This window comes from Hevea brasiliensis, chromosome 9, assembly GCF_030052815.1.
Source record: "Hevea brasiliensis isolate MT/VB/25A 57/8 chromosome 9, ASM3005281v1, whole genome shotgun sequence".
In the NCBI taxonomy this organism is placed as follows: Eukaryota; Viridiplantae; Streptophyta; class Magnoliopsida; order Malpighiales; family Euphorbiaceae; genus Hevea; species Hevea brasiliensis.
The window spans coordinates 99,504,955-99,531,933 of NC_079501.1; the positions used below are offsets into that span (position 1 = coordinate 99,504,955).

At 30.7% G+C, this 26,979-nt stretch overlaps 2 non-coding genes across 2 annotated transcripts; one reads left to right on the forward strand and one right to left on the reverse strand.

The window, feature by feature from the left end:
* The first annotated feature begins 10,680 nt into the window (after positions 1–10,680).
* On the forward strand, positions 10,681–10,787 carry LOC131183493 (small nucleolar RNA R71). Its single transcript, XR_009151547.1, has one exon. It is a non-coding gene; the product is annotated as a small nucleolar RNA R71 (small nucleolar RNA).
* A 15,834-nt stretch (positions 10,788–26,621) lies between these two features.
* LOC131183526 (small nucleolar RNA R71) lies at positions 26,622–26,729 on the reverse strand. Its single transcript, XR_009151575.1, has one exon. It is a non-coding gene; the product is annotated as a small nucleolar RNA R71 (small nucleolar RNA).
* Between the last annotated feature and the right edge of the window lie 250 nt (positions 26,730–26,979).

Consider the following 26,979-nt stretch of genomic DNA (forward strand, 5'->3'; position numbering starts at 1 on the left):
TTCAAGTTCTAATCCTTGATTATCTATTAATGATTTTCACCTTTCGGTTCTTCAATAAAATATTAAAAACTAGACCCAATGAGATCCAACATTAGGTAAGTCATAAAGCACACAAGAAAAAGAATCAAAACTCATATTTATATAAATCTAGATAAAACTCAATCCAAATCCACAAATAGATTCAAAACATTATAACCCAACTCTGAAATCTTAGAAAACTATTCTATCATAATAAAATTTACAAGAGAAAATGATAAAACTAACAAAAGAAACATAAAAATAGGCTAAGAATAGAAAAACCTAGGGGAAGGAGAGCCCAAAACTCTGAAAAAGTGCAGATGAGCATCACTTGGCAGAAGCTCTCCATCAGAAATGGCGTCCTCTCTTCTCCTTCTTATTCTTTTTCTTTTTGTTTCTTATTGTTACCTCTTTCTCTCAAAAATTAGAAAATGATGCTTTTATATAGTCCCAAAAGTTGCCCTAAAAATAGATAAAAGCTAAGGAGTGGATAGGAAATGAGGTGTAGAAATATCCAAGTCAAAAAAGTTATTCATGTTCTGGACAGTCGGCTTAGGGTACTGCTTACCCTAAGCAACTTCTTCAGCAATTTTCGGCCTCTGCATGAACTATCTGCTTAAGGTTAAGTAGACCCTCAGCAAATCTCGACAAGTTTTGAGATGAAAGCTTGAATGTATAGAATTTAAGTTATGCTTGACTTGTGGCTTGCCTAGGCTTAAGGTTAAGCAATATGATATATCCTGAGCAACATCATAAGCAAAATCTTAAGCAAATTTTGGCTAATTTGATCTTTCAAGACTTGATTTCTTCAACTTTGCTCCATGCTTAAGGAACTTCAAATTTCTTCAGATCACTTTCTAATGCACTCATTGACCCTCAATTTGCCACAAAAACCTATTAAAGACAACAAAATTACAAAAATCAAATGTAAAGTATCTAAAGTTAACAAATAAGCTAAAATTAAGTTAAAAACATAAAATATACTAAAATATAAGGGCAAAATGGATGCAAAACTACCCTGAAATGCCTATATGAAATGAGTGTAATAATTACTCTACATGTTTAAAAATATTATTCCTAAAAAATGATGATTTGATTACTGTACATGTTTGGCGCCACATTTTTTTAAAAAAAGCTCAACTAAATTTGATTAAATCTATAATATGAGGCTTTAAATAATTATTAAATCTTAATATAGTGTTGTTAAATTAAATTTTTAACAAAATGCCTAAAGTGATGTTAATTACAGTTAAATTACACAACATACTTAAAGTAATACTACAAATAATAGCAGTGATTTTGATTTAAAATGATAAATTAGTGTAAAAGTACTTTAAAAACTTTAGACTATGAGATTTATGTACATTAGTAAGTTTTTGCTAAAAAAATGTTTTAAATTTTTAATCCACATAACACATAAGACATGCTGTTAAAGCTAACATTGAATTTTAAATAAAAATAGTTTCAAAAATATTATTTTAAATATTATTAAAAATTATTTTATTATTTTAATTTTTTTTATAGTTAAATATATTAATATCAATTATAATTAATTTTTAATATTTTTTAATTATTATATTTAAATAATTTTTTTACAAGACTTATCTTTGAACAACGATCATATTTATGCAAAATATTATAAATTTATCATTATCAACCTTCATTATCTTATGGAGTAATTTAGTAGAACTTCATATAATAATAATTTTTCATAAACTATTATTTTTGTTACATTCCAACAAAGCTATCAAATGTAAAAAGAAGTCTCTTCTACCACTGCCCTTAGTGGAACAAGTCAAGCTCATATTATTCCAAGCTGCAGATTATTTGAACAATTAAAAAAAATTAAGCGAAGTTTTTTAATATTATTTATGATATTAAAAAATTTAATTAGTCAAGAATAAAATTAAACTAACAATTAAAAAATTAACAAACATACACATTGCCAATGATAAAATGAAAAAAAAAAATAATAATCATATCCTAACTTAATTAATTAGGCATTTAATTTTTAATTAAGTAAAATTCTATTTAAATAAAAAAAATTATATTTAAATAATGAAAATTTTATAAACTGACAATATAAAACCATGAAGATGTTAATTAATTAATTAATTAATTTACATGTTAATTCTTAATTAATAAATATAAAAATCTAAATCTAATAATATAATATTATTTTTTTATAAAATACGTATTTTTATATTTTTATATGTATATAATCATAATCATAATAAATAAAATAAATATAAATTGTAAACTGAATCTACACATGAAAAAGTGTAAATGAGAGGGGGAATTTAAAAGGAATAAAAATATTTTTAATTTTTAAATTATTTATAATATTATAAAAAACTTATAATTAATATTTGTTTCTTTAGAAGGCTTCTTGATATTAAATATAAAGAGAGTATTGGTCAAATTACATTTTAATTCAGTTTAATTTGAGCTTATATAAGTTATTAAATTGCTTTATACATCAAAATAACTAGTCAAGTTAATTTTATAATTTAAGTACTTATATTTACTCTTTTATGTTTATATTTTCCCAATGCGAAATTTGTAATCCAAACACTGCCTCCTCAAGTGCAATCACATAGTTGTCACTTAATAATTGGTTTGTATTTTTAACTCATATGAACCTAATTATACAACTTTATGGGCAGTTAAAATGCACAATCTAATCCGGCCTCTAATACCATATTAAATTTGGGACGAGTGTTAGTCAAATTATATTTTAATTTATTTTAATTCGGGTTTATATAAGTTATTAGATTATTTTTCACATCAAAATAATTAGCCAAATCAATATTATAATCTAACCACTTATATGATAATATAATGCTTAAAGAATTAAAGTACATTTAAATTTTAATTATTTACTCTATTTTAAAATATGAAGATTGTATTATAGTAAAAATTTAAAATTTTATAATCAAAATTCAAAAGTCAAAAATGATAATTTGAAAACTAAGGAGCAAATTATTTTTTTTAATTAGAAAGACAGAAAGTATGGTATTTATGATTTTTTTTATTATTTCATATTAAATATTATATATGTTACTAAAATAAATCCAACAAGTTTTTGAACAATGATCATATTTATGAAAAATATTATAATTTATTATTATCAACTGATGGCTGTCGAATCCACCAGAAATTAAATTAACTAAAATTACCAATTATAAAATATTTTTTGCAGTAAATGGTAGATCCAGGTCGAACCTTAGAGACTGAATTATTAAATTTCGTGCACTTGTGTAATGAAAAAAGAAACAAAGATTGGGGGGGGGGGGGTAATTCGCAGTCCAAAGAAGATATTAAAAATCAGAAATTAAGAACTAAAATTAAATGTGAAACTCTCAAATTAAACAAATTTCAGTCCAAGGTAATTCGCATTCCAATGTATTGATTTGTTCATAGACAAAAGAAATACAATTATCTCTTATTGAATACTTAACGTAGATTTACCAAACAGCGAGGTAAAATCCCTAACTTCTCTATACTCATCAATTCGAGCTCAGCACTCTTGTTGACTCTAATTATTAACGGAATTGGTATTAAGCAATCCTCATCAAATTAATAACTGCTTTAAGAATAGAAAGTAGTTAAGCTGAACAACAATTTATGAAGCATAAATCATTAAATTCACTCTATTATTTCTTTAGGTTATTATCGAAAACTGGGATCATAATCAATAAAATCTAATTGCTACTCATGTTCAATCTTACACAACAATTACGGATTATGAAGATGAACTAGCAATTGATCACATCAAATAATTAACTAATAAGCCTTTTTAGCAAATCATTTAATAAATCAAAGACAATGAAATCAGAAAACAATATATATTCAAAAGACATAAATTAAATTAAGAACCTGGTCTCACAAATCATGCAAAAGAACTTGAATCCCTTGAACCGAATTTTGAACTTAGCCACTCATGTTTATGGCTTACAGAAAAATAAAGTAGAAAATTGAAGAAATCTAGAATGTTTGTCGAATGAAGGCTGCCTCTTTTATTTATAATAAATGGCCTAGGGTTAGGTTTTCAGAGTCCCTGAGGTGTTAGGAATCTTTCTCTCTGTCAAAAACTGCAACTGGAGTAAAATTAGGAAACTGATTGTCGATGCATACACAGCTCGTGTATCACTACACGACCCAGGGCCGTGTAACTTACTGGAGCTGAATGGGTATGTCTTGCATTGGCACAGAAGGTTACACGGGTCTTCAGGATTTACACGGGTCAAGTTACACGGCCCGTGTACTTTGTTTCTTCCTTAGACATCTGGATTTCTTCTGGTAGAATGTTACACAGATCCGTGGTTGTGCTTACACGACCCGTTTACTTTGTATTAGCAACGCTTCTCAATCCTTTAACCTTTCCAAGCTTCCTTCCACACTTCTATGTTCTGGGACTTCACCAAAACCCTGAAAAATACAGCAAGAGTCAAATTAATGCAAATGCTGAAGATTTCTCTATTTAACGCAATTATTCCAACAACTCTCTAAACATATGCCTAATAGATAATTATACTTTAATCAACTGAATTAGCATAAAGATACCCTAGAAACATTAAATGTGATGGAAGTAAAATTAATAAATTATGCACTTATCAAATACCCCCACACTTATTCTGTGCTTATCCTCAAACATGACTTAAACTCTCAATCAACTCCACTTAGAAGTTCACTTAACTTCATCCTATCACAACATTCTCTAACAAAAGATTAAAGTTTGAAAGAAGAGGCAAGGTAATAACCATGACAACAAATTTCATCAACACCATACCATTATATCAACAATTCTCCAACACAAAATAAAAGGCTTAAAATCAATTAAGCTCATACAATTAAAGTTTCATAAAATTTTAAATCAATACACACCAAAACACAAGGCTAATTTATCAAGGTACAACAATTATAGCTCTTTGCAAATCTTAGGGGAGATAGAAATGGGCTTTTTTTTTTTTGAAATATGTACTTCTCTCTCGTTACAGTTTTTTTTTTCTTTATTTTTAACCGTCACCTTCAGAAAAGTATCTTCTCATATCCTAGCTAGCTTTTGGCCTGAGAATCGACATGGGGTTCATGAAGACCCCTAGTTACTTTGCTTAACTAGAATAGCGGAGCAATTTTCAAGTTTAGCTTTTTATTTCCCCCAATTTATGCATCTACATATTATAAAGTGCCTTGATAGATTAAACAAAGTTCTGAAATATGTATGACACTAGTTTAAAGGACACTTAACTAATCATTTCACTATTAAATCAAGCATAAATGATTTATGTAGGGAAAAAAATTACTCTATGGTATGGAGAAGAGGAAAAATTCATCATTAAAGTTACTATTACCTTGCCTAAAATCTCAAAAATTCAACCTAAAGTAGAAAAGTCATTTCAAGGACAAAGCACTCCTCTCCGAGAGTTAATATAGAATCACAAATCAAGCTTATGAGAATGATTTATTTTTTATTTTTTTATTTTTTATTTTTATTTATTTATATATTTTTTTTTCAAAAATTGCAGCAACAAATTTCTCCTCCCCCATACTTAAAACTTACATTGTCCCCAATGTAAAGCCCAAATGCAAAAGAAAAGGGAAAAAGAATGGTAGAAAATAAAATAAGATAAGGGAAAGAAAATAAATCTGATTGGGGCTAACAAGCCACCTATAGGTTGCCTCCCAAGAAGCGCTTTTGTTTATCATCGTTAGCTTGATATGGAAAAACTCCTTAATCCACATAAATTTGGTTACTCGATTTGAGCTCCTCCACTGTATGTTCTTGAAACCCCACATAAAATGGCTTGAGTCTATGAACGTTGACCTTGAACACCTTATTAGTTCCTAAACTTTAAATTTCAACTGCACCATAAGAAAACACATTAGTAACAACAAAGGTTCCAATCCAATGAGAACGCAACTTACCAAGCATCAGCTTCAATCTGGAATTATATAATAAAACTTTTTGCCCAATCACAAACTGCTTCCTTAGAATTAGTTTATCAAGGAATGCCTTGGTATTTTCTTTATAGATCTTAGAGTTCTCATAAACCTCAAGTCGAATTTCTTCTAATTCCTGCAATTGTAATTTTCTTTCCACACCAACAATATCCAAATCCAAAATACAATGTCTAACAACCAATAAGCCTCATGTACTAACTCAATAGGAAGGTGACACAACTTACCAAATACCAATCTGTAGGGGCACATACCTATGGGTGTCTCATAAGCAGTCCTGTAAGCCCACAAAGCATCATCAAGTCTAAGGCTCTAATCTTTTCTATTTAGCTTCACTATTTTTTCCAAAATAGACTTGATCTCTCTGTTAGACACCTCTGCTTACCCACTTGTTTGAGGATGATAAGCTGTAGATACTCTATGGAAAACACCATATCTCTTCAATAATGCCTCAACAGTTCTATTACAAAAATGTGTGCCCCGGTCACTGATCAAAGCTCTAGGAACTCCAAACCTGCTAAAAGTGTTTGACTTGATAAAACCTACAATAGCTTTAGAATCATCAGTCTTGGTGGCTTTGGCTTCCACCCATTTCGAAACATAATCAACAATAAGTAATATATAAACAAAGCCAAAAGAAAAAGGAAATGGACCCATAAAATCAATACCCCACACATCAAAAATCTCACAAATAAGTATTGGATTCTGAATCATCTCATTCCTACGGGTTAAACTTCTTGTTCTTTGACATTGTTCATAATTTTTGCAAATCAAATATGAATCATGAAATATAGTGGGCCAGTAAAAACTACAATCTAATATTTTTCTACCTATTCTCTTAGGTCCAAAATGACCTCCACATGCATAGGCATGACAAAAAGTAAAAATAGATTGAATCTCATTATCAGGAACACATCTCCTAATAATTTGATCTGAACAAAATTTTCACAAATACGGGTCATCCCACACACAATACTTAGCCTCACTTTTCAATTTTTCTTTCTTAGCTCTACTCAAATCAAAAGGCACAACCTTAGTAACCAAATAATTCGCCAAATCAGCTTACCAATGGATCATACCTTGCAATTTAAATAACTACTCATCAGGAAAAAATTCCTGCAAAGGAATTGGCTCTTCTTGTGTCATTAACCTACTCAAATGACCTGCTACCAGGTTCTCAGCTCTTTTCTTATTCTTGATTTGAAGATCAAATTCTTGCAGCAGAAGGATCCATCTAATCAACCTTGGTTTTGCTTCCTTCTTTGCCAAGAGATACTTCAACCCTACTAACCGCTCAAGCATCTGATCAATGAATGGCAGTGGGAAGTGGTCCTTTCTTGTTATTGAATTCAGCTTGCGGTAGTCTATGCACATTCGCCATCCACTCTGAATTCTTGTTGGAACAAGTTCATTATCTTGATTTGCTACCACAGTGACTCCTGATTTTTTTGGCACTACTTGGACTGGACTTACCCATTTGCTATCTGAAATTGGGTAAATAACTCCTGCATCTAGTAGCTTTAAAATCTCCTTCTTCATAACCTCTATCATCTGTGGGTTCAACCTCCTTTGAGCTTCTCTACTTGGTTTAACATTATCTTCCAGTAAAATCCTGTGCATGCACACTGATGGACTTATACCTTTGATGTCAGCTATTGTCCATCCAATTGCTTCCTTGTGTACCCTCAAAACCCTAATCAATCTGCCTTCTTGAATCTTTGTTAAATTACTTGAGATGATAACTGGAAGTGTCTCACTGTCTCCCAAGTAAACATACTTCAAATGCTCAGGTAAAGGCTTGCGTTCAAGAACTGGTGTCTGCACCATAGAAGGTAATAATTTTGTGTGAGATACAGGTAAGTCAATCTTTGATACTCCATACCTTTTTGGAACAGGAGGTAATGACTGCAATGCCATTACTGCATCTTGAACCTCTATACTTAATGGCTGATTGGTACTGATTTCTTGAATTCCTTGACTAATCACCACTTCTAACTCATCATCCATGCTTAACTCAAAAACATACTACACAAATGTATCAACAACATTAATAGAAAAAACAGAATGGTCATCAGTAGGATACTTCATGGCATCAAAGATATTAAATTTGACAGTCTCTCTATCAAACTCCACAGTTAAGGTACCGTCATCCACATTAATTTTTGTCTTGGCAGTTTTTAGGAAAGGTCTTCCAAACAAAATCAAAGCTGACTTTGATGTGGGAACAGTATCCTCTGTAACACCCTAGGCAAATCCCACATCGGCAAAACACGGGAGAGATACTGGGTTTATAAGTTGATGGTTCGTAACCCCTAGTGACGCGTTTTAAAACCGTGAGGGCTTCAGCCTAGAGCGGACAATATCACTAGTGGGCCAGGACGTTACATTTGTGGTATCAGAGCTGCTCCTTGTGCAACCTTGAGCGATGGTGGGGCAAACCTCAGCGAGGACGCTGAGTCCCATAAGGGGGGTGGATTGTAACACCCTAGGCAAATCCCTCATCGGCAAAACACAGGAGAGATGCTGGGTTTATAAGTTGGTGGTTCATAACCCCAGTGACGCATTTTAAAACCGTGAGGGCTTCGGCCCAGAGCGGACAATATCACTAGTGGGCCGGGCCATTACATTTGTGATTGTAACACCCTAGATAAATCCCACATCGGCAAAACACGGAAGAGATGCTGGGTTTATAAGTTGGCGGTTCATAACCCCTAATGACGCATTTTAAAACCGTGAGGGCTTCGGCTCAGAGTGGACAATATCACTAGTGGGCCGGGCCGTTACATTTGTGGTATCAGAGCCGCTCCGCGTGCAACCTTGAGCGATAGTGGGGCAAACCTCAGCGAGGACGCTGAGTCCCATAAGGGGGGGTGGATTGTAACACCCTAGGCAAATCCTACATCGGCAAAACACGGGAGAGATGCTGGGTTTATAAGTTGGCGGTTCATAACCCCTAGTGACGCGTTTTAAAACAGTGAGGGCTTCGGCTCATAGCGGATAATATCACTAGTGGGCCGGGCCGTTACATTTGATAGCGGACAATATCACTAGTGGGCCGGGCCGTTACATTTGTGGTATCAGAGCCGCTCCGTGTGCAACCTTGAGCGATGGTGGGGCAAACCTCAGCAAGGACGCTGAGTCCCATAAGGGGGGGTGGATTGTAACACCCTAGGCAAATCCCACATCGGCAAAACACGGGAGAGATGCTGGGTTTATAAGTTGGCAGTTCATAACCCCTAGTGACGCGTTTTAAAGCCGTGAGGGCTTCGGCTCAGAGCGGATAATATCACTAATGGACCGGGCCGTTACATCCTCCATATCCAGAATGTAAAATCTATAGGAAAGGTTAATTCTCTAACCTGCACCAACACATCCTCAATTACTTCCAGTGGGTAAGTATTAGAACGATCAGCTAACTGAATAATGACACTGGTTTCTTTTAAAGGACGCAAATTTAAAGTTTGAAAAACTGAATTTGACATAACATTAATAAATGCTCCTAAATCTGCCATTGCACGTTCAAATTTAAAATCACCTATTCTGCAGGGAATAGAAAAAGAACCTAGATCCTTATACTTAGGGGGTAATTTTTGCTGAATTAATACCGATACATTTTCCCCCACATTGATCTCCTCATTATTCCTCAACTTGCACTTTGTAGTGCATAGTTCCTTAAGGAATTTAGCATACTTGGGAACTTGTTTGTTCACATCAAGTAAAGGTATATTAACCTCCACCTTCCTGAAAGTCTCCAAAATTTCTTTCTCTTGTTCTTCTTTCTTAGTCTTAGCCAACCTGCAGGAGAGTGGAGGAAGAATAAAATTATTAACCTTATTTAGTTTAGGTTCAGTGTTTACCTTAACTTCAGGAACTTCAGCTTCTTTTGCTCCTTGCTTCTTCTTTTTTATTGGCTCATGTGGAGTCTGATTATCAACTTCTTTCCCACCCCGCAACACTATAGCACTCGCATTTTCTTTGGGGTTCATGACTGTTTGGGATGGAAGCTTTCCAGAACCTTAAGCTTCCAACTTACTCACAGATGAGGCTAACTGACCAATCTGCCTCTCTATGTTTTGAATGCTATTTCTGATCTTCTGTTGAAACTGTTGTGTATTGTTAGCTAAAACCTTAACAATTTCATCAAGTGATATACCTTGATTTGAGGGAGGCGGAGGTGGAGGTGGAGGTGGTTGATTCACTTGTGGTCTCTGCTACTGGTATCGGTTTTGCACCGGTTGATTTCCATAACTCAAGTTGGGATGATCTCGCCATCCTGAATTATAAGTATTAGAAAAGGGATCATACCTGCGTTGTGGCTATCCATAATGTCCCACTGCATTATCATGTTGCATTGATTCATCCTCTTGTAATGCAGGACACATGTAAGTAGCATGACCCAAACCCGAACAAATTTCACATACCTTAACAGTTTGCATGTTCCCTACAGCTAACTGCCTCACCAAAGAAGTTAAATCAGAAATCTATTTCTCAAGGTTAGATGTACTTACCTCATTAACCTTCATAGGTGTGTGATCCATTTTCATACCAAACTGCTGAGAATTTGCTGTCATGTTAGCAATCAGCCTCCTTGCTTCTTCTAGTGTCTTATCAACCAAAGCTCCTTCACTAGTAGCATCTATCATACTACAGTCCATTGGTAGAAGTCCCTCATAGAAATACTGAATCAAGAGCTGCTCACTTATTTGATGATGGGGACAGCTTGCACAGAGTTTCTTAAATCGTTCCCAATACTCATACAAACTCTCTCCATTGTACTGTCGAATGCCACAAATTTCTTTTCTTATGTTGGTAGCACGGAAAGCAGGAAAATACTTCTCTAGAAATATCTGCTTCATCCCATTCCATGAGTTCACAATTCCGGAAGAAAGGTAATACAACCAATCCTTAGTTGTGCCTTCCAGGGAGAAAGGAAAAGCTCGAAGCTTAATTTGGTCCTCGGAAACTCTTTGAGGTTTCATGCTGGAACACACAACCTGAAATTCCTTTAAATGCTTATGTGGATCCTCACCTGCAAGACCATGAAATTTAGACAACAAATGGATTAGTCCAGATTTTAACTCAAAAGCAACATTTAAAGCAGGTATTGAATACACAAAGGCTGATGGTTTAGATCAGGAGCAACCAACTCTTTCAAATTCCAAGCAGCCATGGTTTGTTTTCGGAATTTGAATATGATTCCGAATTCGAACTTAATTCCCTTGGAGATTTGACTCCTTCATATGTACAGAAAATCTGCTTAGCCTGCTTAGCCAATTTTCTCAACTGTTTAGCTATTTTTTCTACTTCTGGATCAAAGATCAACTCACCAGATTGAGAAGTTCTTGTCATAAATAAAAAGAAATCAAAGTAAAAATAGAAAAATACCTCAAAATCCTAGAAAATGATGGAATTTGGCCTCAAGAGGGTGGGGCCAATGAATCATATACATTGGTCTTGATCATAATGTCGTTTCCTTCAAAATAGGTATGAGCCGCCCTCCTAATTCAACCAAAAATCTATCGATGAATAGTAACACTGTAATTTTTTTCGAAAACCTGAAAACAACAACAATTCACAAACAAAATTAATAACAAAATATCCTAACACTAAAAACACGAAATCCAATAAACTTCAGTCCCCGACAACGGTGCCAAAATTCTTGACGGCTGTCGAATCCACCAAAAATTAAATTAACTGAAATTACCAATTATGAAATATTTTCTACAGTAAATGGTAAATCTAGGTCGAACCTTAGAGACTGAATTATTAAATTTCATGCACTTGTGTAATGGAAAAAGAAATAAAGGTTTGGGGGGGGGGGGGGGGAATTCGCAGTCCAAAGAAGATATCAAAAATCAAAAATTAAGAACTAAAATTAAATATAAAACTCTCAAATTAAACAAACTTCAGTCCAAGGTAATTCGCATTCCAATGCATTGATTTGATCATAGACAAAAGAAATGCAATTATCTCTTATTGAATACTTAAAGTAGATTTACCAAACAGCGAGGTAAAATCCCTAACTTCCCTATACTCATCAATTCGAGCCCAGCACTCTTGTTGACTCTAATTATTAACTGAATTGGTATCAAGCAATCCTCATCAAATTAATAATTGCTTTAAGAATAGGAAGTAGTTAAGCTGAATAATAATTTATGAAGCATAAATCATTTAATTCACCATATTATTTCCTTAGGTTATTGTCGAAAACTGGGATCATAATCAATAAAACCTAATTGCTACTCATGTTCAATCTTACACAACAATTACGGATTATGAAGATGAACTAGCAATTGATCACATCAAACAATTAACTAATAGGCCTTTTTAGCAAATTATTCAATAGATCAAAGACAATGAAATCAAAAAATAATATATATTCAAAAGACATAAATTAAATTAAGAACCTGATCTCACAAATCATGCAAAAGAACTTGAATCCCTTGAACTGAATTTTGAACTTAGCCACTCATGTTTATAGCTTACAGAAAAATAAAGTAGAAAATTGAAGAAATCTAGAATGTCTGTCGAATGAAAGCTGACTCTTCTATTTATAATAAATGGCCTAGGGTTAGGTTTTCAGAGTCCCTGAGGTGTTAGGAATCTTTCTCTCTGTCAAAAACTACAATTGGAGTGAAATCAGGAAACTGATTGTCGATAGACACACAGCCCGTGTATCACTACATGGCCCAGGGCCGTGTAACTTACTGGACCTAAATGGGTATGTCTTGCATTAGCACAGAAGGTTACACGGGTCAAGTTACACGGCCCGTGTACTTTGTTTCTTCCTCGGCTCTCTAAATTTCTTCTAGCAGAATGTTACACGGATTCGTGGTTGTGCTTACACGACCCATGTACTTTGTATCAATAATGCTTCTCAATCCTTTAACCTTTCCAAGCTTCCTTCCATACTTCTATGTTCTGGGACTTCATCAAAACCCTAAAAAATATAGCAAGAGTCAAATTAATGCAAATGCTGAAAATTTCTCCTTTTAACACAATTATTCTAACAACTCTCTAAACATATGCCTAATAGATGATTATACTTTAATCAACTGAATTAGGCATAAAGATACCCTAGAAACACTAAATGTGATGGAAGTAAAATTAATAAATTATGCACTTATCATCAACACATATATTTTTTAAGGAGTAATTTAGTACAAAATTATAATAGTAATTCTTCTTAAATAATTAATTTTGTTGGAGTCTAGCTAAGCTAAGAAATAGAAAAAGGAGTAGCTCTCAACCTCAGCTATAAACACCAACGCGTGGGTCTACTAGAAATTTAGGAAGAAAATACTCCTTACCAACTATCTACTAATTATCATTACTTTCTCATGTATGAACAAAAATAGATCGAGAACAAATAAAATTCTATTTCGAAAAAAGAGTACCTTTTGAACTTGGTGTTAAGCACCAACGCGTGGGTACACTAGAAATTTAGGAAGAAAAGACAGATTGAGAATAAATACAATCCTATTTTGAAAAAAGAGTAGCTTTTGAGCTTGGTTTTAAGTACCAACGCGTGAGTCCACTAGAAATTTAGGAAGAAAAGACTTCTTACCAACTATCGGCTGATTATCTTTAATTTTCTCATGTATGAACAAAAATAGATTGAGAACAAATACAATTCTATTTTGAAAAAAGAGTAGCTTTTGAACTTGGTGTTAAGCACCAATGTGTGGCTCCGCTAGAAATTTAGGAAGAAAAGACTCCTTACCAACTACCGGCTGATCATCTTTACTCTCTCATGTATGAACAAAAATAGATTAAGAATAAATACAAATCTATTTCAAAAAAAAAAAAAAGTAGTTTTTGACATCAGTTATAAGCACCAATGTGTGGGTCCACTAGAAATTTAGAAAGAAATAACCCTTACCAACTATTGATATTTCTTTTTTATTTATTACTAAGAATAGGCTGAGAACAAATATAAATTTATTTCGAAAATATTATAAATCTATAAATTATTGAGAAAAACACAAAGAATAAAAACAAATAAAAAAAAGCGAGAGAGATAATTATAGGTAAAAATGTAAACACCCTAAAACTTCGAAGAGAGAGAGAGAGAGAGAGAGAGAGAGAGAGAGAGAGAAGTTAGAGAAAAAAGCAGTTGGAGTTATCACAATTATTATAATCTTTTGAAAGATCACGTTTGTTTGATAAAATTGATCAACGATAATTCAAAATTAATACACACTTTTTATAGAAAAGGGAAAAAATCATAAAAGGAAAATAAGATATTATAGAGAAATCAATTCTATGGTTTTTTTTTTTTTAAAAAAAGAAAAATTTCATAAAATGAGAGAAATAAAAGAAAATATTAATTTATCAAGAATGAATTTGAGCTTATTAATAATTAATAAATAAATAAATAAAATATTATAATTAATAATAAAAATTTCAAATTTAAATTAGAATTAGAAAGTCTATAGTATTGAAGAGCCTACAAAGAAAATAAACGAGAGAGCCATTAATTTTCTTTTCTTTCTTTGAATTATTACAAACTCTTTAAATTTGTCAAAATCAATATTTTCTTTTATTGGACTTTTATATTTAGTGGGAATGGGATTGTACTAACAGGGCCCTACAAGGAAGGGGACAATGACATATACATATGTGGTTACAAACAACATCCTGTCAATTTTATTTATTATTTATTATTATTATTATTATTTTGAAAGGATAATGTCAAATTGAGTGTTGGCCAAATAATGGTGACATTAATTTATTCTCCATCCCTTAATAATGCCAAATAGTGATTTTTATTAAATAAAAAATCATACATAATTCTAAATTTTATCTAATTAATTCTTATTTTTTACATTAATATTAATTTTAATTATTAATTATAATATTTTATTTTCTCTAATTTAATTATTAATTTAATTTCTACAAATTCTTAAGGCAGATTTAAAATCATACATTATGAAAATAGCATGGTAAAAAAAATTACTCTCTAATTCTATTGTTTCTTTATATTTTTTTGCTTTATATTTTTTCTAATAATCTCTAAATCTATATTATTTGAAAACATATTTGTATTTATCCTTAGCCTATTCTTGTTGATGGATATTAATTTTATCGTCTCTTTTAAATCAAAATAATTATTATTATATTTTATATAAGTAATTTATCTTAAATTTTTTATGTAAAATTATAGTAATATGAAAATTTTGTAATTCAAACTTATATTGTCTTAATTTCATAAAAGCTCTATCTTTTATTTTAAAAAAAAATAAAACTTTATAGGATATAATAATATAATACTTAAAGAATTAAAGTACATTTAAATTTTAAAATTTTGTGATTTATTTTAAAATATGAAGATTGAATTATAGTAAAAATTTAAAATTTTATAATCAGTAAAAAGCCAAAATTATTAGTTTGGAAAATAAGGAGAAAATTTTTTTTTTTAATTAGAAAGATAGAAATTATGATACTTATAATTTTTTTTGTTATTATTTCATATTAAATATTATATATTTACTAAAATAAATCCAATAACTTTTTGAACAATGATCATATTTATGAAAAATATTATAAACTTATCAACATATATTGTTTTATGGAGTAATTAATTCAGTAGAACTTTATAATAATAATTTTTTATAAATAATTAATTTTGTTAGAGTCTAGCTAAGAAAGCAAATAGAAAAAGGGTATCTCTTAGCCTCAGCTATAAACTTCAACATGTGGGTCCACTAAAAATTTAAGAAGAGAAGACATCTTACCAACTATTAACACTTGTATGATCACTTTTACCCACCCATTAATTAAAATATATTAAGAATAAATACATATTTATTTAAAAAAAATAACCTTCAATTTCAACTATAAGCATCAATGACATGGGCCCACTAGAAATTTAGGAAGAAAAGACCTCTCATTAACTATTAATACTTATAAGATCTTTTTTCCTCACCCATTAATTAAAATATATTAAGAATAAATACATATTTATTTTAAAAAAAATAACCTTCAATTTCAACTATAAGCATCAATGACATGGGCCCACTAGAAATTTAGGAAGAAAAGACCTCTCATTAACTATTAACACTTATATGATCTTTTTTCCTCACCCATTAATTAAAATAGATAAAAAAAATAAATACATATTTATTTAAAAAAAAAAAAAAACTTCTACCTCAACTATAAGCATCAATGCATGGGTCCACTAGAAATTTAGGAAGAAAAGACCTCTCATTAACTATTAATACTTATATGATCTTTTTTCCTCACCCATTAATTAAAATATATTAAGAATAAATACATATTTATTTAAAAAAAAATAACCTTCAATTTCAACTATAAGCATCAATGACATAGGCCCACTAGAAATTTAGGAAGAAAAGACCTCTCATTAACTATTAACACTTATATGATCTTTTTTCCTCACCCATTAATTAAAATAGATAAAAAATAAATAAATACATATTTAAAAAAAAAAAAAAAAAACTTCTAGCTCAACTATAAGCATCAATGCATGGGTCCACTAGAAATTTAGGAAGAAAAGACCTCTCATTAGCTATTAACACTTATATGATCTTTTTTCCTCACCCATTAATTAAAATAGATAAAAAAAAATAAATACATATTTATTTAAAAAAAAAAAAAACCTTCTACCTCAACTATAAGCATCAATGCATGGATCTACTAGAAATTTAGGAAGAAAAGACCTCTCATTAACTATTAACACTTATATGATCTTTTTTCCTCACCCATTAATTAAAATAGATAAAAAAAAATAAATACATATTTATTTAAAAAAAAAAAATCTTCTACCTCAACTATAAGCATCAATGCATGGGTCCACCACAAATTTAGAAAGAAAAGACCCATTATCAATTATCAACACTTCTCATAAATATTAAATAGAAAAAATAATAAAAGAAAATATTATCATATAAGAAACTGTGATAATTTTTATTAAATAGGAGAAAAACCCATAAATAAAATATTCCTTAACAATTTTGTATTTAAATACATTAAGTATAACATTGTTACTTTTATATTTTTCCTTTTTATCTTTAATTTTCCTTTCGAATTTAAAATTTTTTTAATAGATCAAGAATTCGTAAAAAGTAATCTTATTATATATTTTTCCTTTTTACAGGTCAACTTTTCTTTTTAAAACTAAAATTTTAATAGATTTCTAATTAGAATTACCTATTTTTACTTTTTTTTTTTTATATTTATTCAGCTCTATAGTTTCTCTTATGGGCCCATCATGAGCACAGTGAAACTGCAGTCTTCTTTTAATACTATTTAATTTTTACATTATGAAAATAGCATGGTAATTTTATACTTTTAAAACTACTCTCTGATTCTATTGTTTCAAAATTAATATATTCAGTGCTTGTAGTACTACCGTAAATGAAAAGTATAAGACTTTACGGTATATAATAATATAATAATATTTAAAGAATTAAAGCACATTTAAATTTTAAAATTATGTGATTTATTTTAAAATATGAAGATTGAATTATACTAAAAATTTAAAATTTTATAATCAAAATTAAACATTCAAAATTGATAGTTTGAAAAATAAGGACCAAATTGTTTCTTTAATTAACGAGTGGGTTCACTAGAAATTTAGGAAGGAAAAACCTCTTATCAACTACCGACTGATCATCTTTACTCTCTCATGTATGAACAAAAATAGATTGAGAATAAATATAAATCTATTTTGGGAAAAAAATATAATTTTTAACATCAGCTATAAGCACCAACGTGTGGGTCCACTAGAAATTTAGAAAGAAAAGACCGTTATCGACTATTGATATTTCTTTTTTATCTATTACTAAGAATAGACTGAGAAAAAATATAAATTTATTTTGAAAATATTACGGATCTAAAAATTATTGAGAAAAACATAAAGAATAAAAACAAACAGAAAAAAGGGAGAGAGATAACTATCGGTGAAAACGCTCACTAGTAGACACCCTAAAAGTGTAACACCATGAATTTTTAAATAATTATTTTATATGTAATATATGAGTTTTTCCTGTTTTTGGAGGGCTCTTAAGGGACCATATGATGTTAATGGGATATATATTGAGGTGTATGATTTAGAAGTGTTATTTAAACCCTTTTATAAGTTGGGTAGGTCCTAGATATAGAGAAAATTCTGTCAAATTTTCGACAAAACTTATGCTGTCTTTGACTCTTTCAAAGTTTTATTTTAAGTAAATATTGATCAGTTTGTAATGTAATTATTTAAGTGAGTCAGGCTAACCTTCCTTCTCCGCCCAATCACCGTAGTGACTTATGAAGTACTGTGAGTAGATATTAATTTTATTTATAATTTCAATATTATTATTATTATGTGTCACAGCATGCCCGTGCATCACTTATAGATATATGTATTAGCTAGTATATGCATGCTTTATATTGCATCTTTACTTGATGGTTTGAGGTGGGTGTCGCCTGGGGTAATTTGGAGCTGTGTGCGTGTGGTGAATTGGTGGTGGATATGTGTAGGATGGGCAAATCAGCTTGAGCTAGTCTCGCTTGGCCCCCAGTCCTTTTGTAATAAGTCGAGGCAAGTACAGCTTTGAGTTGATCTAACTAACCCCCACACTTAGATTGTAAGAGAAAGTTCAGCTTGAGTTTATCTTGTTGGCAGGCCTTGGATTAAGAGAACTGTATAGGGGATCAACTCTCATATTGTATTTATACCGGTGTGATACACGGGTGTGTGAGTACTCTAAATTATTCTTTGTACAAGTATTATTGAAATTGTTTGAAATTACTGATCTATGCTGCATTTCATCCTTAGGGATGCATTAGTACTAGATAATTATAGAAATTGTATGTAAAATCAATATCTTACTCTATGAGTCAAATGCTCACTCTTGTTCACCCTATTTTTTTAGGTTATAGGAAGACTTTTCTTTGCCATTAACCTGTTTTCTTCCTCGCAAGTTCATTAGTTGCTATTTCCGTATTCCATGTTGTTTATTTTGAAATCTAGATCTCTGCATGTATTAGAAATACCTTATTTAGTATGGGACTGTAAAAGAATATTTATTTTGGAATTATAAACTTATTAATCTATGTATGTGTGAATGTGTGGATGAATGTTCACCTTGGGTGAGAGAGCTGAGCTCCCATTTGATTTATATTGCTATGTTGGGAATGGTGAGGGTGAGCTGAGCTCCCTTAATATATGTATTATGTGATTACAGGTCGGGCGAGCTAAAAACTCTCTATTGGATGGTCCAAGTTATAGCCAGACTTTGTCCGATTGTTTTCTTAAAATGGGCTTGTATATGGGCTTCAAGGTTGGGCTAATGAACAGTTAGGCTTCAAGGTTGGGCTAATGAACAGTTAGGCTTCCTACAAGCTTTGGGGGCCTTATACTAACCTATGTCCCAATGCCAATCCTATCCGTAGGATCAGATCGTGACAAAAAGCTCACAAGGGAAAGGAGAGAGAGAGAGAGAGAGAGAGAGAATTTAGAGAAGAAAGCTCCTGGAGTTTATCACAATTATTATAATCTTTTAAAAGATCACGCTTGTTCGATAATTGATCAATGATAATTCAAAATTAACACACACTTTTTACAGAAATGTGAAAAAAAAAATTCATAAAGGGAAAATAAGATAAGATAGAGAAATCAATTCTATGGTTTTTCTTCTTTTTTTTTAAAAAAAAGAAAAATTTCACAAAAATGAGAGAAATAAAAGAAAACACTAATCTGTCAAGAATGAATTTAGCTTATTAATAATAAATAAACAAAGCGCTATCGCTAATTAATAATAAAAATTTCAAATTTAAATTAGGATTGGAAAGTCTATAGTATTAAAGAGTTTATAAAGTATAGCATTAAACAGTCTATAAAGAAAATAAACGAGAGAGTCAATTTTCTTTTCTTTATTTGAATTATTGCAAACTCTTTAAATTTGTCAAAATCAATATTTTCTTTTATTGGACTCTCATATTTAGTGGGAATGGGATCGTACTAACAGGGCCCTACAAGGAAGGGGACAATGACATGTACATATGTGGTTACAGGCTACAGCCTGTCAATTTCATCTTTTATTTTTTATTATTATTTTTTTGAAAGGATAATGTCAACTTGAGTGTTGGCCAAATAATGTGTGATAATTTATTATCTCCATCCTTAATAATGTCAAAAAAATTTTTTACTAAATAAAAAATCATACATAATTCTAAATTTTTATCTAATTAATTCTTATTTTTACATTAATATTAATTTTAATTATTAATTATAATATTTTATTTTTCTCTAACATAATTTATTCAATAATTAAAAATATACCACTCATTTATCACACTTTCAAATCTTAACTTTTGATTTTATATATACGTTCACACAAAAAGAAAATTTTTATTGCATTAAATAAAAATGAAAAATATTTTCCTAAATATTATTAAATAAAAAAAACAATATAAGAAAATGTTATAATATAAGAAATTGTGATAATGTTTATTAAATAGGAGAAAAACCCATAAAAAAATATTCCATAACAATTTTGTATTTAAATACATTAAGTAAAAAATTTTTAATATTATGTTTTTCCTTTTTATCTTTAATTTTGCCTTTCAAATTTATACTTTTTTTAATAGATAGAGAATTCTTAAAAAGTAATTTATCATATATTTTTCCTTTTTACACCTTAACTTTTCTTTTTTAATCTAAAATTTTAATAGATTCCTAATTAGAATAATCTATTATTATTATTTTTTTTTATATTTATTCAGCTCTATAGTTTTTTTTTTTTTTTTTTCAGAATTACTATAGACTCCCATATGTTCCCATAACGAGCACAGTGAAACTGCAATCTTCTTCTAACACTATTTAATTTCTACAAATTCTGAGAGCAGATTTGATATCTTACATTATGAAAATAGCATGGTAAAAAAAAAGTACTCTCTAATTCTATTGTTTCAAAATTAATATTTTCAATCCTTGTAGTGAAAAATATAAGAATTAAAAAACTCAAACCACAAGCAAGGTACTTAGCAGCCTCCTTCTTTAAGCCCTCTCCCTTTTCTCTCTCCTTTTTGCACTTATAAGCTTTTTAGATAATCATATGTAAGTATTTTCACTAGTGATTACTCTGTATATTTTTCTTTTTTTTTCTTTATATTTTTTCTAATAATCTTTAAATCTGTATTATTTGGAAACATATTTGTATTTATCCTTAGCCTATCTTTGTTGATGGATATGAATTTTGTTGTCTCTTTTAAATTAAAATAATTACTATTATATTTTGTAAAAGTAATTTATCTTAATTTTTTTTATGTAAATTTATAGTAATATAAAAATTATGTAATTCAAATTTATATTGTCTCAATTTCATAAAACTGTATAGGATATAATAATATAATACTTAAAGAATTAAAGTACATTTAATTTTTAAAATTATGTGATTTATTTTAAAATATGAAGATTGAATTATAGGAAAATTTTAAAATTTTATAGTCAGTAAAAAGCCAAAATTAATAGTTTAGAAAATAAGGAGTAAATTATTATTGTTTTTAATTAGAAAGACAGAAAGTATGATATTTATAATTTTTTTTTGCTATTACTTCATGTTAAATATTATATATTTTACTAAAATAAATCCAATAACTTTTTGAACAACTCAACTTAACTCAACTCAACTAAGCTTTTATCTCAAAAATTTTGGGTCGACTATATAGAATCGCTTTCTCCACTCTAAACGATTTTGGGTTAAATCCTCAGAAATGTGTAGTGCTTCTAGGTCATGTTGTACTACTCTCCTCCAAGTCAGTTTAGGTCTACCTCTTCTTTTCTCTCTATCATCTAACCTAATATGATCTACTTGTCTAACTGGAGCCTCCATATATCTACGCTTCACATGACCAAACTACCTCAATCTCCCTTCTCTCAACTTATCCTCAATTGGCAATACTCCTACCTTTTCTCTAATACTCTCATTATGAACTTTATTTAGTCTAGTATGGCCACTCATCCACCTTAACATTCTCATCTCAGCAACTCTTATCTTAGACACATACGACTCCTTCAGTGCCCAACACTCACTACCATATAACATGGCCGGTTGTATGGCTGTATGGTAAAATTTTCCTTTCAACTTATTAGGAATCTTGCGATCACATAAAACTCCTGTGGCACGTCTCCACTTTAACCATCCGGCTTTAATCCTATGACTAACATCCTCCTCACATCCCCCATCTACTTGAAGGACTGAGCCAAGATATTTAAAGTAATTACTTTGAGACAGTACCACTCTATCCAAACTAACTCCTTTTCTATCACTAGTTTGGCCTTCATTGAACTTGCAATGCATGTATTCTGTCTTCATTCTACTTAACTTAAAGCCCTTTGACTCTAAAGTACTTCTCTAAGCTTTCTATTGACTCCTTCTCGCTTCTCATCTATCAGAACTATATCATCCGTAAACATCATGCACCAAGGGATACTCTCTTGTATATATTTCGTCAATTCATCTAAAACTAATGTAAAAGGGTAAAGGCTTATAGCTGATCCTTAGTGTAATCTAACTGAGATTTGAAAATCTCTTGTGTCCCCTCCCACTGTGCGTGCAATAGTAGTTGCTCCTTCATACATATCTTTCAACACTTGTATGTACCTAATAGATACCCTCTTTTGTTCTAAAACTCTCCATAAGACATCTCTTGGAACACTATCATAAGCCTTCTCCAAATCAATAAAAACCATGTGTAGATCTTTCTTCACATCTCTATATTTCTCCATCAAGCTTCTAATGAGAAAGATCGCTTCCATAGTTGAACGACCGGGCATGAAGTCAAATTGATTGGGAGAGATAAAAGTATCATGACGTAGTCGATGCTCTACAACTCTCTCCCACAACTTCATAGTATGGCTCATGAGATTAATTCCCCTATAGTTTGAGCAACTCTGTATGTCTCCCTTATTTTTAAAAATATGTACTAAAATACTCCTCCTCCATTCATCAGGCATTTTTTGAACAATAATCATATTTATGAAAAATATTATAAATTTATCAACATATATTGTTTTATGGAGTAATTAATTCAGTAGAACTTTATAATAATAATTTTTCATAAATAATTAATTTTGTTGGAATCGAGCTAAGGTAGCAAATAGAAAAAGGAGTACCTCTTAGCCTCAGCTACAAACTTCAACATGAGGGTCCACTAGAAATTTAGGAAGAAAATGCCTCTTACCAACTATTAACATTTATATGATCATTTTTACTCGCCCATTAATCAAAATAGATAGAGAATAAATACATATTTATTTAAAAAAAAAAAAAACTTTCAGCCTGGTCCACTAGAAATTTAGAAGAAAAGACCCGTTACCAACTACCAACACTTCTCACAAATATTAAATAGGAAAAAATAATAAAAGAAAATATTATCATATAAGAAATTGTGATCACTTTTATTAAATAGGAGAAAAACCAATAAATAAAATCTTCCATAACAATTTTGTATTTAAATACATTAAGTAGAACATTTTTAATGTTATATTTTCACTTTTATCTTTAATTTTTCCTTTCAAATTAAAAAAAAAATTTAATAGATCAAGAATTCGTAAAAAGTAATCTGATTATATATTTTTCCTTTTTGCAGGTTAACTTTTCTTTTTAAATCTAAAATTTTAATAGTTTCCTAATTAGAATAACCTATTTTTACTATTTTTCTTATATTTATTCAGTTCTATAGTTTTTTTTTTAAATTAATATAGAGTCTCATATGTGCCCATAATGAGCACAGTGAAACTCCAATCTTAAACATTATGAAACATAAGGATCAAATTATTTTTTTAATTAACCCTGTTTAGAAAGACTGAGAGATTACGATATTTATAATTTTTTTTATTATTTCATATGAAATATTACACATTTTTACCAAAATAAATCCAACAACTTTTTGAACAATGATCACATTTATGAAAAGCGAGTGCGTCCACAGGAAATTTTGGAAGAAAAAACCCTCAACTACTGACTTTTTTTTTTTTTTTTTTATAAATTGGCCAACTACCTTATTATCTTACAAACACTTGTTCCTCATTTTCATCTCATAATATCCAGTGTCATGCCTCTCTTCAAACACGTTATTGAATTAGATGATGGAATTTATGAGTTTTATTGTGAGATGCACTAGAATCTCTCTGTTACAAAATCTCAATTCAAGCTGGAGTCATAGTTTATGTCAAACCCCATTTGCTATAAATATTATGTTCTCTTTTAATTCCAGTTCTTGATAAAAAGATTTTTCTCATCAGAAACTCTTTTCTGATTAAATCTATCTGTCCTGGTCAGGAACTTGTGATGCATACATTTTGCAAAATCATTTAGGTTTAATTTCATAGCCATTTTATTTGATTATTAGTCACTTTTAGCTAATTTCATTAGTTATTTAGTTAGTTTTTCTTAATTGTCAATTTTGGATTAATTTGTAATTTCTACTTTGTTTTGTAGGAAAAATGGTGTTTTTGAAGGACTAAAAAGAAATTTTGCCATTGAGGAGTGATCTCTACAGCCAAAGATGTCAAAAACAAGTCTCAAAGTTGAAATATGCATTGGCCAAATTGGGCATAACTTGCCGCATAAGCTATGCAGATCCGCATAAGGAGAAGAAATATTATCCCAAAACCTGCCGAATTGTGCATAAGGAGAGCGCATAGCCTATGCAGATTCACGCTTCCCTTATGCAATCTCACAGAATTGTGCATAACCTATGCGCCTGGTCATGCAGTTTCGCATAAGTGAGCCAGAACCAGCCGAAAACTGCATAAGGGACTGCATGACTTATGCAGTCCACTTATGCAGTCCCACAAAGATTTCATTAATGAGCTGGCAGAAGATTCCCTTAGAAAATCCCTCCTAAAACACACCATTTTAGGGCTCCATGTCAGAAAATTCTATAAATAGCCCCATTTCCCATTTTAGAAAGAGGAAGAAAGAAAGGAAGAAAAAGGGAAAGGAAAGGCAACAGCTGAAGAGTCACAATTACCTCCCACACCATTTCCAACCAGATTTGGAGATTTCTTTCTCTTCTTACATTTTTCCTACATTTCTAGTGTTGAGTTTTTTGTTTCTTAGCTTAGATTAAAGCTTTATTTCCATTAAACTCAGAATATCTTGTAAACATTATGGATAGTGAGTAGTTTTAGATTGATTCTGGAGTAAGGGTTATAATATTTGAGATATTTTGTGGATTTTGATTGGGTAATCCATATTTTGTGGTCTTAATGAGTTTTATTCATTTCTTGTGTGCTTAATGACATGCTTAGTGTAGGTTCCCATTAAGTGATGTTCTTAATCCATGGTTGAGACACCGAAAGGAGAAGGCCTTGTGATAGATAATCAAGAAATTGGACTTAATTAACTTAGCTCTAGAAATAGACTAAGGATTAAGAGGATTTACAGATTAATTAAAGAACTTAATGGGTCTTAATTAACTCTAACTCCATGAAAGTAGGATTAGATTGATTAAGGCACTCTTTGTCTCACTCGAAAGGGTATTCAAAGGATTTAAGAATTAATCTCCTTAAAACCCGTAAGTTTCACAATGTTGGATAACCAATTTAAAATCCCAAAATAGCTCGAATATGAAATCCCGAACTCCTGAATCGCCTTTTTATCATTGTTAATTTCCAATTGAATTTAATTACTTGCCAATTTAAATCTTGCCATATTTGAATTTGCTTATTTTAATTTGATGCAAATTTAGTTTAATCATTACATTGTTGAATAGACTATTAATCTCACACACATAAAATTCACACTCCAATACCCATCAATTTATTGCTTTGATTTCAAAAATAGTTCAATTTAGTCAACTTTTTATATCAAAAAATTCAATCATTAACACAACTCCTCGTGGGAACGATATCTTTTTTATATTACTTGTACGACCCGTGCACTTGCGGTTAGGCCACATCAATTTTTTGGCGCCGTTGCCGGGGAGTTGTTTGTTTAAGATTGAATTCTTGATTATTTTAGTTTTATCTTTGTTATCTTTTCATTTTGTGTTTGTTTATTCTTTTTCAGGTACTTTTTATCTTTTATGAGAAGAGCTAGAAGCACAAGTGACACATCCTTATTGTTAAATCCTGAAATTGAGAAATTTTGTAAAGCCAACAAGAAAGAAACCAGAAAAAGAAAAGAAGCTTTGAGAGAAACTGAATTAGAAGCAGACATGGCTGATGAAAGAATTAGAATTGGTGGCGGTAATGCTGGAAATGATTGAAACAATGAAAATGCAGCCCAAGGTGAAGAGATTATAAATGCTAATGTGCCTAGGGGAAGTATGATGGATCATGCTTTTCCTCATTTTGATGATTTGAGAGAGAGCATAGCAAGACCAAGAATTGATGCAAATAGTTACAAGATGGATTTTGGAGTTCTTCAAATGATTCAAAATTCCCAATTTGGGGGACATCCTTCTGAAAATCCACACACACATCTAAAGAAGTTTGCTATGATCTGTGACATGCAAAAACAACCTGGAGTGTCTGATGATGCAGCAAGATTGAAGCTATTCCCATTCTCTTTGAAAGATAGAGCATTGGATTGGCTTGATTCTTTACCTCACAACTCCATCAGAAATTGGGAGCAACTCACCGATGCATTTCTTGCACAATATTTTCCACCTAGAAAAACTCAAGAATTAAGGAATCAAATGACAGCTTTTAGACCAAGAGAAGATGAAACTCTCTATGAGTCATGGATGAGATGGAAGGAATTAGAGAGACTATGCCCACATCATGCCATTCCGAAATGGATGATAAACCAGAATTTTTACACAAATGTCACTCCTGCAATCAGAGGGATTATTGATGCTCAAACAGGAGGAGAATTTATTATGAAGCATGAAGATGAAGCTTATGAGCTATTGGAGAAAATTGCAAAGAATACTCATCTTTGGAGTAGTCCAAGAGGACCAGCTCCAACTCAAAAGAGGCAAGCTGCTGGAATGTATGATCTTGATCCGTTCAACATGATTAATGCAAAGTTTGATGCA